The sequence below is a fragment of the Oncorhynchus keta genome, chromosome 28 (genome assembly GCF_023373465.1).
Source record: "Oncorhynchus keta strain PuntledgeMale-10-30-2019 chromosome 28, Oket_V2, whole genome shotgun sequence".
Taxonomy (NCBI): Eukaryota; Metazoa; Chordata; class Actinopteri; order Salmoniformes; family Salmonidae; genus Oncorhynchus; species Oncorhynchus keta.
Window position 1 is genome coordinate 46,728,106 of NC_068448.1, and position 16,470 is coordinate 46,744,575.

Sequence of the window (16,470 nt, forward strand, 5' to 3'; positions counted from 1 at the left end):
ACGTGAGTGATGTGATCCTCCAAGGTAGCCGAGTAGACCAGGATGTCATCGATATACACGACCAGCTGGCGTCCGAGCATGTCCCGGAACACCTAGTTGATGAATGCCTGGACCACTTAGCATTAGCTAAGCCAAATGGCATCACCAAGTACTCGTAGTGACCAGACATCATACTGAGAGCTATCTTCTACTCATCCCCCTCCCGGATGAGGATGAGATTGTATGCAGGCCATAGGTCCAGTTTGGTAAAGAACCGGGCCCCACGGAGCACCAATGGGAGAGGGTAATGGTACTTGGTGGTGATTTCATTGAGTCCTCTGTAATCAATACATGATTCTTGGCCACGAAGAAGAAACCAGTGGACGTGCAGATGAAACCTTGTTGGAGCGCCTCATGGATGCACTCATCCATGGCCTGTGTTCCAGCCCTCAACAAGGGGTAGCTGTGTCTGTGCACTGCCACAGCACATATGAGATATCGAAACAAATAATTCCGTAACCTACGTCCTCTGATATTATGAGTGAGATATCTCGCAAGAGTGTGAGGAGGTTTTGTATGGTTGAAAATGACCAGAGGGCTCACCTCATTCGTCAATTTGTCTCCGACAAACACGTGTGATAGGTTCTTCAAGCTTCTGTGATTCTGGTGAACCCAAGGGGCCAGGGTTCCGGTATAGAAGCACCAAGCACGGTTTCGACTGCTCGTACAGTTTTTCTTTAGTACTGCAGTTTAACTGATAGAGTTCAGTGTGTCAAATCGGAGAGCCTGTTGTCCGGGCCTCTGGCAGTCTCTATGGGGGTGCCACAGGGTTCAATTCTTGGACCGACTCTCTTCTCTGTATACATCAATGATGTCGCTCTTGCTGCTGATGAGTCTCTGATCGAACTCTACGCAGACGACACCATTCTGTATACTTCTGGCCCTTCTTTGGACACTGTGTTAACAACCCTCGAGACGAGCTTCAATGCCATACAACTCTCCTTCCGTGGCCTCCAATTGCTCTGAAATACAAGTAAAACTATGCTCTTCAACCGATCGCTGCCTGCACCTGCCCGCCTGTCCAACATCACTACTCTGGACGGTTCTGATTTAGAATATGTGGACAACTACAAATACCTATGTGTCTGGCTAGACAAATACTACCCACCACTTTGACCTGTACTCTCTCGTTGGCTGGCCCTTGCATAATACTTGTCGCCAAACCCACTGGCTCCAGGTCATCTACAAGACCCTGCTAGTTAAAGTCCCCCCTTATCTCATCTCGCTGGTCACCATAGCAGCACCTATGGCACACGCTCCAGCAGGTATATCTCTCTGGTCACCCCCAAAACCAATTCTTCCTTTGGCCGCCTCTCCTTCCAGTTCTCTGCTGCCAATGACTGGAACGAACTACAAAAATCTCTGAAACTGGAAACACTTATCTCCCTCACTAGCTTTAAGCACCAGCTGTCAGAGCAGCTCACATATTACTGCACATGTACATAGCCCATCTATAATTTAGCCCAAACAACTACCTCTCCCCCTACTGTATGTATTTATTTTGCTCCTTTGCACCCCAGTATTTCTACTTTGCACTCTCATCTACTGTCAAATCTACAATTCCTGTCTTTTAATTGCTATATTGTATTTACTTCACCACCATGGCCTATTTATTGCCATAACCTCCCTTATCTCTTATCTCTACTGTATGTTTGTTTTACTATATGTGTAACTATGTGTTGTATGTGTCGAACTGGTTTGCTTTATCTTGGCCAGGTCGCAATTGTAAATGAGAAATTGTTCTCAACTTGCCTACCTGGTTAAATAAAGGTTAAATAAATCAAATAAAAACTGACACTGCCCAGAAAGACAATTTCCATACATGGCCACATAGAGAAGTCAGATTTCAAAATTCCTAATAAGACCCTTTAGTCAACACCTTTGTGCACAAGACATCTGTTGAATTATTCAAATAATTGTCAATGAGGCCAAATGTTTTTTCCATAAATCACAGCCGAATATATTAACATTTATATTCAGCCAATGTCTGCCATGTTTTTGGATGACGTGATGACGTCATCACTGCTCTCGCTGCTCCCTTTTTGTACTGAGTGCTAGTGCCCGTGTGAAGTTGGGCCTGAATCGGTGTATGAGAATGTGAGTAGATTATGTCAAAGGTCGGACATCTTGGACACAGTCTCTAGGTCTTACTATACCTTAGTGGGTGAATCCCAGATGTGAGATATCTCACTCATAATATCAGAGAACTTGGGCTATGCAGACATATTCATTGGAATAATACTAATTATATATAAAATAATAATGAACCCAGGGGTGTAAAGTACTTAAGTAAAAAATACTTTAAAGTACTACTTAAAACCACTTACAGATAGGGGGCAGTATTTTCACTTTGGATGAATTGCTTGCCCATAGTGAACTGCATCAAAATCTGTCCTCACTTGCTAATATATGCATATTATTATTAATATTGGATAGAAAACACTCTGAAGTTTCTAAAACCGTTTGAATTATGTCTGTGAGTATAACAGAACTCACAGGGCAGGCAATCTTCCAAACAAGTTTTGAAATCCTGAAAGTTGGGGCAACTTTGACGTCATCGCCCCCTCCCTTCCCAACAAGTTATGGATCTGGAAACACTTCCTACGTCTTCCACTAGATGTCCTAGTGGAAGACTACCTTCAGTACAAAGTGTAATGGAGCATTTGCTGTGAACTTTGACCTAATGGGAAGGAAAGTAGTTGGTGTCGCAAAATAATTCCATTTTGTTATGGCGCGTTTGTCTTTGAGTGCTTCGGCAGTTCCAATCAGCCCCAGATGAAAACGAATGATCCGGTTGGAATGCTATTGGATATATATGATTATAACATCCTGAAGATTGATCCTGTACTTAGTTTGACCAGTTTCTTCGACCTGTAATATGTCTTTTGGAAGTTTTGGAAGTTTTCATGCAAAGTTATCCTGGACCAGAAGTCATTTTATGGGCATGTGAGCTGAAAGTGGTAGCAAATGCTGCTACTTGGACACTAGAATTGAACATTATGAAACAAAACGATTTATTGTTGAACTAGGACTCCTTGCACTACATTCTGATGAAAGATCATCAAAGGTAAGGGAATATTTATGTTGTAATTTTGTATTTCTGTTGACTCCAACATGGCGGGGAAATATTGTTACGTCAGAGCGCCGTCTCAGTTTATTGCAATTTTATTATTTTTCCGTAACGTAAAAAAAAAATGTGCCACAGCGGTTGCATAAAGAACCAGTGTATCTTTAATTATATGTAGAACATGTATCTTTAGTCAAAGTTTATGATGAGTATTTCTGTTATCTGGCGTAGCTTTCTATAATTCCTCCGGATATTTTGGAGGATTTTCTGAACATGGCGTCAATGTAAACCGAGATTTATGGATATAAAATGAATATTATCGAACAAAACATAAATGTACTGTGTAACATGTCATATGACTGTCATCTGATGAAGATTTTCAAGAGGTTCGTGATTGATTTTTTTTTTTATCCTGCTTTTGTGATTTTGCTGGAAAAATGGCTACGGGTTTTTTTTGGTTTGGTGGTCTAACATAAATATATGTAGATATAAATCTGACGCCCTGGGTAGATGAACAAGGTGTTTTTCTTTCATTTGAGGTATTGGACTTGTTAAAGTGTGGAGGTTAAATATTTCTAAAGAATATTTTTGTATTCCCTGCGCCACCTTTTCAGCTGAACGGGGGGTGGAGTTCCTGTAGGGGAACCCATCGCCTTAACAAGTTTTAAGTAGTTTTTGGTGGATATTTGTATTTTACTTTTATATTTTTGACAACTTTTACTTTTACACCCCTACATTCCTAATGAAAATAATGTACTTTTTACTCCATACATTTTCCCTGACACTCGTTACATTTTGCATAATTAGCAGGACAGGAAAATGGTCAAATTCACGCACTTATCAAGAGAATTTCCTCATCCCTACTACCTCTGATCTATTATGAGTGTTGGAGTGTGCCCCTGGCTATCCATATTTTTTTGTTACAAAGAAATCGTGGCGTCTGGTTTGCTTAATATAAGGAATGTGAAATGATTTAACTTTTGATATTTTAGCAATTACATTTACTTTTGATACTTGACCATATTTAAAACCAAATACTTTTAGACGTTTACTAAAGTAGTATGAGGTGACATTCACTTTTACTTGAGTCATTGTTTATTAAGGTATTTTCTATTATGGTATCTACAGTTTTGAGAATGACAAATATTATTTCCACAATGTTTGCTGCTTCAGTGTCTTTAGATATTTTTGTCAGATGTTACTATGGAATAGTGAAGTATAATTACAAGCATTTCATAAGTGTCAAAGGCCTGTATTGACAATTAAATGAAGTTGATGCAAAGAGTTAATATTTGCAGTGTTGACCCTTCTTTTTCAAGACCTCTGCAGTCCGGCTTGCTGTCAATTAACTTCTGGGCCACATTCTGACTGATGGCAGCCCATTCTTGCATAATCAACGCTTGGAGTTTGTCAGAATTTGTGTTTTTTTGTTTGTCCACCCGCCTCTTGAGGATTCTCCACAAGTTCTCAATGGGATTAAGGTCTGGGGAGTTTCCTGGCCATGGACCCAAAATATTGATGTTTTGTTCCCCGAGCCACTTAGTTATCACTTTTGCCTTATGGCAAGGTGCTCCATCATACTGGAAAAGGCAATCGTCTTCACCAAACCGTTCCTGGATGTTTGGGAGAAGTTGCTCTCGGAGGATGTGTTGGTACCATTCTTTATTCATGGCTGTGTTCTTAGGCAAAATTGTGAGTGAGCCCACTCCCTTGGCTGAGAAGCAACCCCATATATGAATGGTCTCAGGATGCTTTGCTGTTGGCATGACACAGGACTGATGGCAGCGCTCACCTTGTCTTCTCCGGACAAGCTTTTTTCTGGATGCCCCAAACAATCGGAAAGGGGATTCATCAGAGATAATGACTTTACCCCAGTCCTCAGCAGTCCAATCCTTGTACCTTTTTCAGAATATCAGTCTGTCCCTGATGTTTTTCCTGGAGAGAAGTGGCTTCTTTGCTGCCCTGCCTGACACCAGACCATCCTCCAAAGTCTTCGCCTCACTGTGCGTGCAGATGCACTTACACCTGTCTGCTGCCATTTCTGAGCAAGCTCTGTACTGGTGGTGCCCTGATCCCGCAGCTGAATCAACTTTAGGAGACGGCCCTGGCGCTTGCTGGACTTTCTTGGGTGCCCTGAAGCATTCTTCACAACAATTGAACCGCTCTCCTTGAAGTTCTTGATGATCCGATAAATGGTTGATATAGGTCCAATCTTACTGGCAGCAATATCCTTGCCTGTGAAGCCCTTTTTGTGCAAAGCAATGATGACGGCATTTGTTTCCTTGCAGGTAACCATGGTTGACAGAGGAAGAACAATGATTCCAAGCACCACCCTCCTTTTGATGCTTCTAGTCTGTTATTCGAACTCAATCCGCATGACAGAGTGATCTCCAGCCGTGTCCTCATCAACACTTACACCTGTGTTAATGAGAGAATTACTGACATGATGTCAGCTGGTCCTTTTGTGGCAGGGCTGAAATGCAGTGGAAATGTTTTTTGGGTATTCAGTTCATTTGCATGGCAAAGAGGGACTTTGTAATTAGTTTCAATTCATCTGATCACTCTTCATAACATTCTGGAGTATACGCAAATTGCCAGCATACATACTGAGGCAGCAGACTTTGTGAAAATTAATATTTGTGTCATTCTCAAACTTTTGGCCATGACTGTAGTTCCAACTTTGCTGATAGCTACTTTATTGGGGAAATATGTACTTACTATGCCTGTGATATGTGGTTGTCGCACCTAGCTATTGAAGAATGCACTAACTGTAAATTGCTCTGGATATGAGAGCCTGACTTACATGTACGTTGTGGTCCTTCTGTAGCTCAGTTGGTAGAGCATGGGTAGTGGGTTCGATTCCCGGGACCACCCATACATAGAATGTATGCACACATGACTCTAAGTCGCTTTGGATAAAAGCGTCTGCTAAATGGCATAGATTATGTAAGTATAAATGTAATGCAAGTAAGCTTGAGTTTTGTTATAGTTTTGATTATGAAAGCATATTCATAAAAACAAGCACGCATCATTGTCTGAAAATACATTTAAACTCTGAGGCGAGTTTCTATCAAGAGTATTTGCACTGGTGTCATACAGGCCGATATCCTCATATTATTTTGCTGTTTGTAACGGTTTTCTAGGTGTGGTGAAGGAGAGTCGGACCAAAATGCAGCATGTAGATTGCGATCCATGTTTAATGGAAAAAAACACGTAAACACGAATCAATACAAAACACTACAAAAACGTACCGAAAACCAAAAACAGCCTATACTTGTGTCAACTAACACAGAACAAGGACATCAGGACACTAAGGACAATCACCCACAACACAACCAAAGAATATGGCTGCCTAAATATGGTTCCCAATCAGAGACAACGATAAACACCTGACTCTGATTGAGAACCACTCCAGACAGCCATAGACTCTGCTAGATCACCCCACGAGCTACAATCCCACTATATACCAAAACCCCAAGACAAAACACACCACAATACAAAAACCCCATGCCACACCTTGGCCTGACCCAATACATAAAGATAAACACAAAATACTTCGACCAGGGCGTGACACTGTTAAGATTCTCACACAAAAGGTGTGCATCGTGAAGGCCGAAATCCTTATTGAATGTTACTCATTGGATTCTATTTTCATTTAGAATTTAGCCATTTAGTAGTAACTCTTATCCAGAGCATCAGAGCAATAAAACCCTTGTGCATCGTACAGGCCAATATCCTTATTGAATGTTACTCATTGGATTCTATTTTCATTTAGAATTTAGCCATTTAGTAGTAACTCTTATCCAGAGCATCAGAGCAATAAAACCCTTGTGCATCGTACAGGCCAATATCCTTACTGAATGTTGACTCTCAAAAAGAAGAAATGAATGTATTAAATGCAGAAATGCTTTAACATCAACAGAATCTTTGACATTACATTGATGCAGCCTAGCTTGAAATACTTTCTGAGTAGTCGAAGACTCTTGAAGTGTAAATCATTTGAAACAAAACAGTGTGAAGTTCTTGCCAACTTGATATTGTAGTGCTGATCAAGTAATCAGTATTTAATCTGTAATTAGCTGTAAATGGAGTCAAGACTTTCAGTGGGTGGCAGTGGAAGCCAAATATAATAAAGTAGGCTTATACTGTTGGTATTTTATTGGTGAGAATGAGGCCTGTCCTTTGGGGCACTTGGAGATATTGCCTGATTGAAATACATATACGTGTCAAGAGGTCTTTGAGCCTCTGATATTACGCCTGGGACACTAAGGTAAATATGAAATTCCTGTTTCTATGGCTACCAATGTTCCTCACTGGCTAATAAAAAATTGACATAAAAACTGAGAAGGCAGCTTTCATGGTGTGACGTGAGAGGAAGCCAAGAGAATGCATCTTCATGAGTTAACTTTTAGCTATGAAACCAATAGCTTTTACTAAAAGCTTAAAATTTAGTTTGTGCATGTTTTATCATTTTGTTCTTGAAGCTCCTACCAGTGAGATTTCACTCATGTTCATAGAGCATGAGTGTGTGTGTGTACAGTATGTGGGTGTGCGTGTGTTAGAGGGATCCGTTGATGTGAGTTGGATGATGAACGACGTGTCATGCTCCCGTACACACCTGAGGATGATGACTTCATGTGTTTAATATCTCCCTGGGGTCTGAGAGGGACTTAAGAGGCCATGCCCTGAGTGTGGTCCGACTCTGTGTGTCGCAGTCCACACCCAAACTTACAGCTCTCCCAGAGTACATTTGATGGTAACTGTGCCAGCCATTACACCAGGGGATGTAAATTTGTCTAAGGGGTTACCGGGTGAATAACAACAAACCAAATTCACTTGAAAATGACACTATGAGAAGGAGTGACATCCTGAATCTAAATCAGATTTGTGGCTATTAATCATTGAACATCGAATAATGTTTGTTTGTTAATGAAATAATGTTGAAATGAGGAAATATCCTCGACCAGGCTTAGTTGACGCATTGCATAACATTTGTTTTCTCTCCAGTGAAAGACTGGAAATGATTTGGACGAGAGATTAGGTTGGAGGCCTGTCAGGTTGAAGGTATTAGACAATATCCGATTCCGAATTTGTGACATATCTTTTTGGCTGCTTGTAGAGGGCAAAGGAAGGCTATCACATCCGTGCTCAGAGACTGATGCAACTCTGATGTCTTTCCTACCCTGCACTCCGGTAACAAAGACCCTTTCACTTCACCTCATTCACCGGGGCTAACGCATCTGAAGGCTAATATCAATATCTCAAAATGTGTATGACACTCTCAGGCTCTCAGAGCAATTACATAGCAGTTACATAGCTCCTGTCGCTCTCTATTAGTAGAGAAAGAGCGGTGCTTATAAAATGTTTCCCAAGTTACCAAACAATTAACGAGCAGTGACAATCATGATCATTTCATTGCCCCATTTCTTGCTGGAAACAGATATTTTTAACTTTCTGTTTCGTGAGAACTTTGATGTTCCTCTTTCCCGCTGTGTATTGTTATACTGGAAAAGATTTATTCAAGCGCTTGAAACATCTTTCCTGTGCCAGGAAATGCTTCCTACAGTGCCACGTTGTGCAAAAATATTAGTTTATATTAGTTAACTTTGCTGAGATATTTGTAATTGTGTACTAAAGCACACCATTTTCTGTTGAGCATATTGAGTGTAGGATTTAGATGACCTTTTATGCAGTAATTAAACAGCTCAGCAAATACATAGCAGCTGCAGTCACAAAGCATATGCTTCTGGATCCGAATTAAAGTGAAAAACTATAAATAAACACATGGCCATTTCTGTGGGGAAGTTGCTGTCAGAAATGTGGCAGTGAGGGCAATTACGGGCTCCATAAATGACTCACCAGTGAGATTCCAATCACACAGTAGGGGGGTTCGGAGGAAGAAGTTTGTTGTCTTTTAAACTTTGTAAAAAGCTGACTCAAAGACAACCAACTGTGGGTGTCGATAGAACCGGCGCTATATGAAAGACGGAACGTAGGCCTATATATTTAAGTTTTACTGTGTGCCATGAAAACACATGAATTAAACAGGGTACATTTGTTATTGTGTGGCTGGCTGAGTGACATCATTAAAATGTTGTCATTATGGGGGGGTGTGACCTGTTTTATTCCATTTCAGCAATTATTGTTCTTTCATTTGTGTTTGCTTGTACTTTTTGTGAAATAGTATAAAGGGCCACCAATTTCAGATAATGAATATATTTGCAATATGCCTACTGTTGGTGTGTGAGACATTCAACTTTTAGTCTATGAAAGAACATATTGGACTGGACACTGAGCAGCCATTTTGGAAGATAATAGAACCTAGTATTAATGTTGTGTAGGGGTTTGAATCTAGGCCATGTGTAAATGTCACCCGTGTTCTTTATCCCAATTATGACTATTGGTTGAAAATTACTGCCATCATCTAGATTGGTCCAAAATGCTCTCTTATCCAACGTGGTGTATGTTTTCCGGGGAGAATTCACACACCACTATCCTTGTACGGTAATTTTCTTTAAAAAAAATTATATTAGGAGACAAATGGATTTCTTTGAGAACCTTCATATGATATTCTAAATGTACTGTAGTTCAATCGAATACAGGCTTAACTGAATGAACAAACAAAAACTTAATGCCAATGTGAAAGTTGCTGAAAATATATTTTGGGGATGAACCCATCTTCCGGAGGACGATCCCTGGAGTCAGGCAGCAGGATGGCAGGTAGCCATTTGATGGAAAGCTAGTATCAGAAGCCCTCCGGCTGGGTGAAAGAGGATCAGAAGTCGTGACCTTCAGCTGGTGGCAATGGGGAGGTAGAAGGTTGACTGTAATCTGCTTTTGCTGCAAGAAGCAAGAGAAGATTCATTTAAATACGTCTCAAGAAATAGGCCCATAGGTGAGTAGGAGAGCAAGGTGATTATTGAGCTGCTATGCCCGTTGGTCTATTTAGAAAGCATGGTGGAATCAAGTTATTCTACAGTGACTCATTGGCGAGACGGATGATAGGTGACTGACATTCTGCACGTGGTTAATTGATAGTAGAGGAGGAGGAGTGACAGGGCATTGTACTGTTGATTAACCCAATTGTGAACTTAACAATATACAGTTCCTGCTGTGTCCATGATGATAAAATAAGCCATATATGAATATGTATTGATATACTGTTCCAAAGTTAATGTAAGATGGGACATTCAGACCATCCTTACAGATTGAACTTGCGTTAAATACACTTGAAACCAAACTAATATGCTTTGCCTAACATAGACATTGTATTTCTTTATTGTTATGAGGCTAAGTCAGTGCCTTGAATGCCAAGCGGTGTCTCTCTGAATCTGCCATTCTCATCAATGACATATTCTTTAAATCGTGTAAAACACGACATAGCTGGCAAGACTGTGTTAACTTACGTACGTTTTCTCTCAGTGTGCTCCATTCATGCATTTTAAGGTGGAGCTGTAGGCATGCAGAGGAAATGTTTTCATCCAGCTCTCCTGACAATGTGGTAAATGCCAAAGAGCAATTAGCCTCCTGTGGCCCTAACCGCTGGGTGTTCCACCAGTGGACACTCAAACAAATCCTTCTCAGCCTGAACCAAACTGGTCTTAGAGCATTTCGTATTATTCTGTATGTAAATCTGTACCACTCCAAGTATGATATGTTAGGCTTTGTATGGTATGTATTCCTTTTTTGTCACGCCTACTTCCGCTCCCCCTCTCTGGTGATGTTCTTGTTTATTTTCATGTCTATTTATTATTAAATCCTCACCCTGTACTTGCTTCCCGTCTCCCAGCGTCTGTTTATACGGAACCGTTACAGAATGCAGACTCCACTGTTGGAAGCATCAGGGAGTTTTTCGTTTTTTTGCATTTTGTTGGTGACGTCGGGTCCAGGTGCCATTGCCGAAGCATCAGGTGAGGCCTCAGCTGGCTCGCCTGGCTCCCATGCCTCAGCTGGCTCGAAAGAATCACAAGCCTCGGCCGGCTCGCCAGGCTCCCGCACCTCGCCGGGGTCCTCGGCCGGCCCAGCCGGCTCGCATGCCTTGGCCAGCCCGTCGGGCTCGCCCGGGTAGGATGCCAGGTGGCGGCCCTAGAGGGGGAGGGTACTGTCACGTCTGCTCCCGCTCCCCCTCTCTAGTGCTCGAAGGTCACTAGGCTGCTCATCATTACTCACACCTGTCACCATCGTTACGCGCACCAGCCCTTCATCTGACTCACCTGGACTCCATCACGTCATTGACTGCCTCCCCTATATCTGTCACTTCCCGTGTCTGCATTGATGTTGTTTTGTTTCTCTTGTCCAGATGCTGTTCTTGTCTAGTTTCATGTCTATTTATAATTAAATCCTTACCCTGTACTTGCTTCCCGTCTCCCAGCGTCTGTAGTTACAGAACCGTTACACATGTGTGGATGTCCATCACCCATTTTGTATGATTTGTTACGAATTACAATTCATATTTTATCTACATTCTAGTTTACAAATTTGCAAAACGTAATATATGTTACAAATTCTAGCTGGCTAATGTTAGCTAGGCTAGGGGTTAGGTTTAAGGTTAGGGTTCATTTTAGGAGATAAGTTAAAGGGTTAGTGTTCGGGGATGGGTTAGCTAAAAGGGCTAAGGTTAGGAGAAGAGTTAGCTAACATGCTAAGTAGTTGAAAGGTAGCTAAAAAGTAGTAAGTAGTTCAAAAATGGCTAATTAGCTAAAATGCTAAAGTTGTCAATGATGAGATTTGAACTCGCAACCTTTGGGTTACTACATGCTCAATACCAAGTTCCAAACTGACTCTGGAAGAAATGTCAGCACATTAACTGTTCGCCAGGAGCTTCATGAAATGGGTTTCCATGGCCAAGCAGATGCACACAAGCCTAAGATTACCATGCACAATGTCAAGTGTTGACTGGAGTGGTGTAAAGCTCGCCGGCATTGGACTCTGGAGCAGTGGAAACGTGTTCTCTGGAGTGATTTATCACGCTTCACCATCTGGCAGTCCGACAGACAAACCTGTGTTTGGTGGATGCCAGGATAATGCCATCCGCCCCAATGCATAGTGCCAACTGTGAAGTTTGGTGGAGGAGGAATAATGTTCTGGGGCTGTTTTTCATGGTTCAGGCTAGGCCCCTTAGTTCCAGTGAAGGGAAATTTTAACACTACAGCATACTGTACAATGACATTCAAGATGATTCTGTGCTTCCAACTTTGTGGCAACAGTTTGATTAAGGCCTTTTCCTGTTTCAGCATGACAATGCCCCAGTGCACAAAGCGAGGTCTTTACAGATAGGGTTTGTCGAGATCGGTTTGGAAGAACTTTACTGGCCTGCACAGAGTCCTGACCACAGTGGAGGATGCTATAGGAGCAACGGAGGGACCCAGCTCCATATTAATGCCCATGATTTTGGAATGAGATTTTCGACGAGCATGTGTCTATATACACTACTTTACCAAAAGTATCTCTTGAAAACTTACTTCCATGCGCATGTGTCACACCCTGACCATAGTTTGCTTTGTATGTTTTGTTTGGTTTGCCAGCAGCATACCACCCTGCATACCACTGCTGGCTTGCTTCTGAAGCTAAGCAGGGTTGGTCCTGGATGGGATACCAGATGCTGCTGGAAGTGGTGTTGGAGTGCCAGTAGGAGGCACTCTTTCCTCTGGTCTAAAAAAAAAAAACACACCCCAGGGCAGGGATTGGGGACACTGCCCTGTGTAGGGTGCCATCTTTCGGATGGGACGTTAAACGGGTGTCCTGACTCTCTGAGGTCATTAAAGATCCCATGGCACTTATCGTAAGAGTAGGGGTGTTAACCCCGGTGTCCTGGCTAAATTCCCAATCTGGCCCTCAAACCATCACAGTCACCTAATAATCCCCAGTTTACAATTGGCTCATTCATCCCCCTCCTCTCCCCTGTAACTATTCCCCAGGTCGTTGCTGCAAATGATGTGAATGTGTTCTCAGTCAACTTACCTGGTAAAATAACGGATAAATAAAAAAATTAAAATGTTTTGTTTGGTCAGGGTGTGATCTGAGTGGGCATTCTATGTTGTGTGTCTAGTTTGTCGGTTTCTGTGTTTGGCCTGATATGGTTCTCAATCAGAGGCAGGTGTTAGTCATTGTCTCTGATTGGGAACCATATTTAGGTAGCCTGTTTGGTGTTGGGGTTTGTGGGTGATTGTTCCTGTCTTTGTGTTCGGTACACCAGATAGGGCTGGTTTCGGTTTTTCACGGTTCTTGTTTTTGTATATTGTTCATTTATCATCTTCATTAAAGATGTATCAAAATAACCACGCAGCGTTTTTGGTCCGCCTCTCCTTCAACAGAAGAATCCCGTTACAAGCATGACTATAGAAACAGGACATGTTTGTCCTCTACAAATAGAAGACAAATTGTGTAAGCTACTTTTATGTCTGTTATAGATTATAGGGATATTATTTACATGCATGCTATGGCATCAACACTTAAATCGCTGGATGCTACTTATCATTGCGCACTTAGGTTTCTTACAGGTGCTAGCTACAGAACTCACCATTGTGTTTTATATCGTAATGAGGGTTGGACTTCGCTGTCCGTGAGACGAGAACAACACTCTCTCGTGTTTGTCTATAAAGCACTTCTGAATAAGCTACCTTCTTATTTATCATCACTCATCAATATTATAATTAGAATTCCTAAAACCAGGTCTCAAGCATGGATTACACTTGAGGCCCATGCGATTTCCACAGAGTTGGGTATGGCTGCCTTTTCGTGTTACGCTCCTCGCCTATGGAATTGCAGACTAAACTTGAGACTCTTGTTCCCCTGTTGCCCATTTTAAACATTTATTGGAGGATTTTTATTTTTGTATTGCTTGTAACTGTTTCGGGTAATGCAAGTTCTTGTGCTGTTAGGTTATTCCCCTATGTATAAATGTAATCTGTTGCTGTATTTTTTTGTGTTATCTGTGATGGTTTTGTTTGTCTTGTGTAGTTTCTTTCCTAAACTGTATGTGTAAACATGTATACGCAGGGCCCAGACGTAAAAGAGACCTCGGTCTCAGTCTGTGTCCCTTGTTGAAATAAAGGTATACTAAATAATAGTGACATATTACACTTGATACAAACTTTGAGTCAAATTAAGTAGGTAGTATTTCATGCTGTATTCAATGTTGATCGTATGATTGATCGTCATGCATATTGAACATTGATCGCCAATACATGTAAGATATGAGTATGTTTTGAAAATAACTTTACCAGATAACACGGTATATGATTGATGCTTTTGTATTGACAACCGTTGTAAGAAGACACTGTTTCGCTCAAGTGGATACAGATGACCTTATTTGTACAGATCCCTACTTGTTTTTATTGACTTTCACTCAGACTGCACTGTGGATGTGCTTGTACATTCTTATTAGCGGTTTGTGTTTGACCCGGAAATTAATGATTTTCACTACTGTACAACTGTTTCTGCCCAGTTTGAGTTATGCTACCTGCAATGTGCTTTTACCCTTCTACCAGAGTGGGAATGTTGATCTATCTATGATCATGTCCCTGCTGTCCATTCATTATAATGTAAAAGGTCAAACTGATCCTAGATCAGCACTCTGATTGATTTTTAATACAGGCTTAGAAAAAGCAGTATTGGGCAGGACCAGTATTAGTATCATCCTATGCCTCTGGCATAGTATAAAATTAGACACAGACAGGCATTCTATGCATGATTTTCACCCTCCCGAGTCAAAGTTGACAGATTGTGGATACAAATCGTAAGACAGTAATAGGGCTCATAATTTATGTATTTGAATTAGATGATTCTATGAGTCACTGTGGAAGGAGGGAGCGGCTGTGGCTTCAGTTCCTAGATGGATCTAGAGATCCAGAGAAAGATCTGCTGATTAATGGCTGTATCATACAGTAGTGGCTCTCCGCTAGGATGTCAGGCTTGAAGCTGCCGTGTCGTGAAAACTTACCTTTCTCTCCTTGCACAAACAAATGATCTTGATGATATGAAGACCTGGATTCACTGTAAAGGGAAAAGTCACCCGCATTTGAAATACATTTTATCAAACGGTTACCTAAAAGATCTAGTCTATGTCGCCAGAGAGTCAAAGTCCCATGATTTTGGCTTTGTGTATTTAGCTACACTAAAAATCCTGCGGCACCTGAATTTGAACAACTTCAAAAATACCTTCCACATCGTGCAAAGAGGACAGCCTTAGGAAAATCCTCTCAACATGTGGCTTCGCCCGCAAACTTATCGGACTGATTAGGTGATTCTATTGAGTTTGAATGTGCCTTCCCTGACAACAACAACACTACCACAGAGTGACTTTCTGAGGCGTCGGCAAAAGATGCACTCTCACGCCCATTCTCTTCCTAATTGCCATGGACAGGATGAGGAGAAATACTGTAAAAAGACAGATCATGGAGCATCCAGGGACTTAGGGCTACATTTAATCTGATTGCCCCTTTTTGGCTATGCACATTTTAAAGGCAATGTTTCCGTGTTTGCAGAGAGCGCATTGACGGTAAACGGTGCATATGTCGGCTCAATCGGAAATGACCTTTAAATGTCAATCACGGATCTTCCAAGGTCCAGATTGAATCTAGGCCTTAGTACTCAAGGATCTCAACTTACCTCTCTTACCAACAAGCCCACATGTAGAAGAAAACAACTCTGCTGAACTAGTTTGCTTACCAAGAATTTAACTCATATTATCTTTCTCGTTACTAGATCCTTAACCAAGCTTCTTTAATGTTCTTACAGTTTTTTCCCCCAGTTTTAACTGATTTAAAACAGGGAGCTTGGCTAATTGACATTTATTTGATTTAACTAGGCAAGTCACTTAAGAACAAATTCTTATTTACAATGAGAGGCCTACTCTGCCCAAACCCAAACCTAGACAACGCTGGGCCCTATGGGACTCCCAATCACAGCTCGTTGTGATACAGCCTGGAATCAAACCAAGGTCTGTAGTGACACCTCTAGCAATGAGATGCAATGCCTTAGACCTCTGCGCCACTCGGGAGCCCCCATGTCAAGCCTCATAATCTTTTCTATTCTCATCATCTACCACAGATTATCCATTATATTGACCAGATAATTTAGTGGCTGCTCTAACAATAAAAATAAATGTCTTAAAAAAAATGGAAGGCAGTCGGGAGGAGGTAAGATCAGGTGTGACCATTGTAGTCAATGAGAGGGAAAATACGCATTTCAACAACAGGCACAATGGTTTCCACTAGTACAACAACTATAAATTGGCTAAAACAAACATAAACTTGGTCTTAATTTAAGGTTTCTGACTTTGTGGCGGTGGTAACTAATAACGACCAGGCACAACTCCAATATAAAGTGTTTTTTCTCGAAGATGCAGGGATGTCGGGGGTACG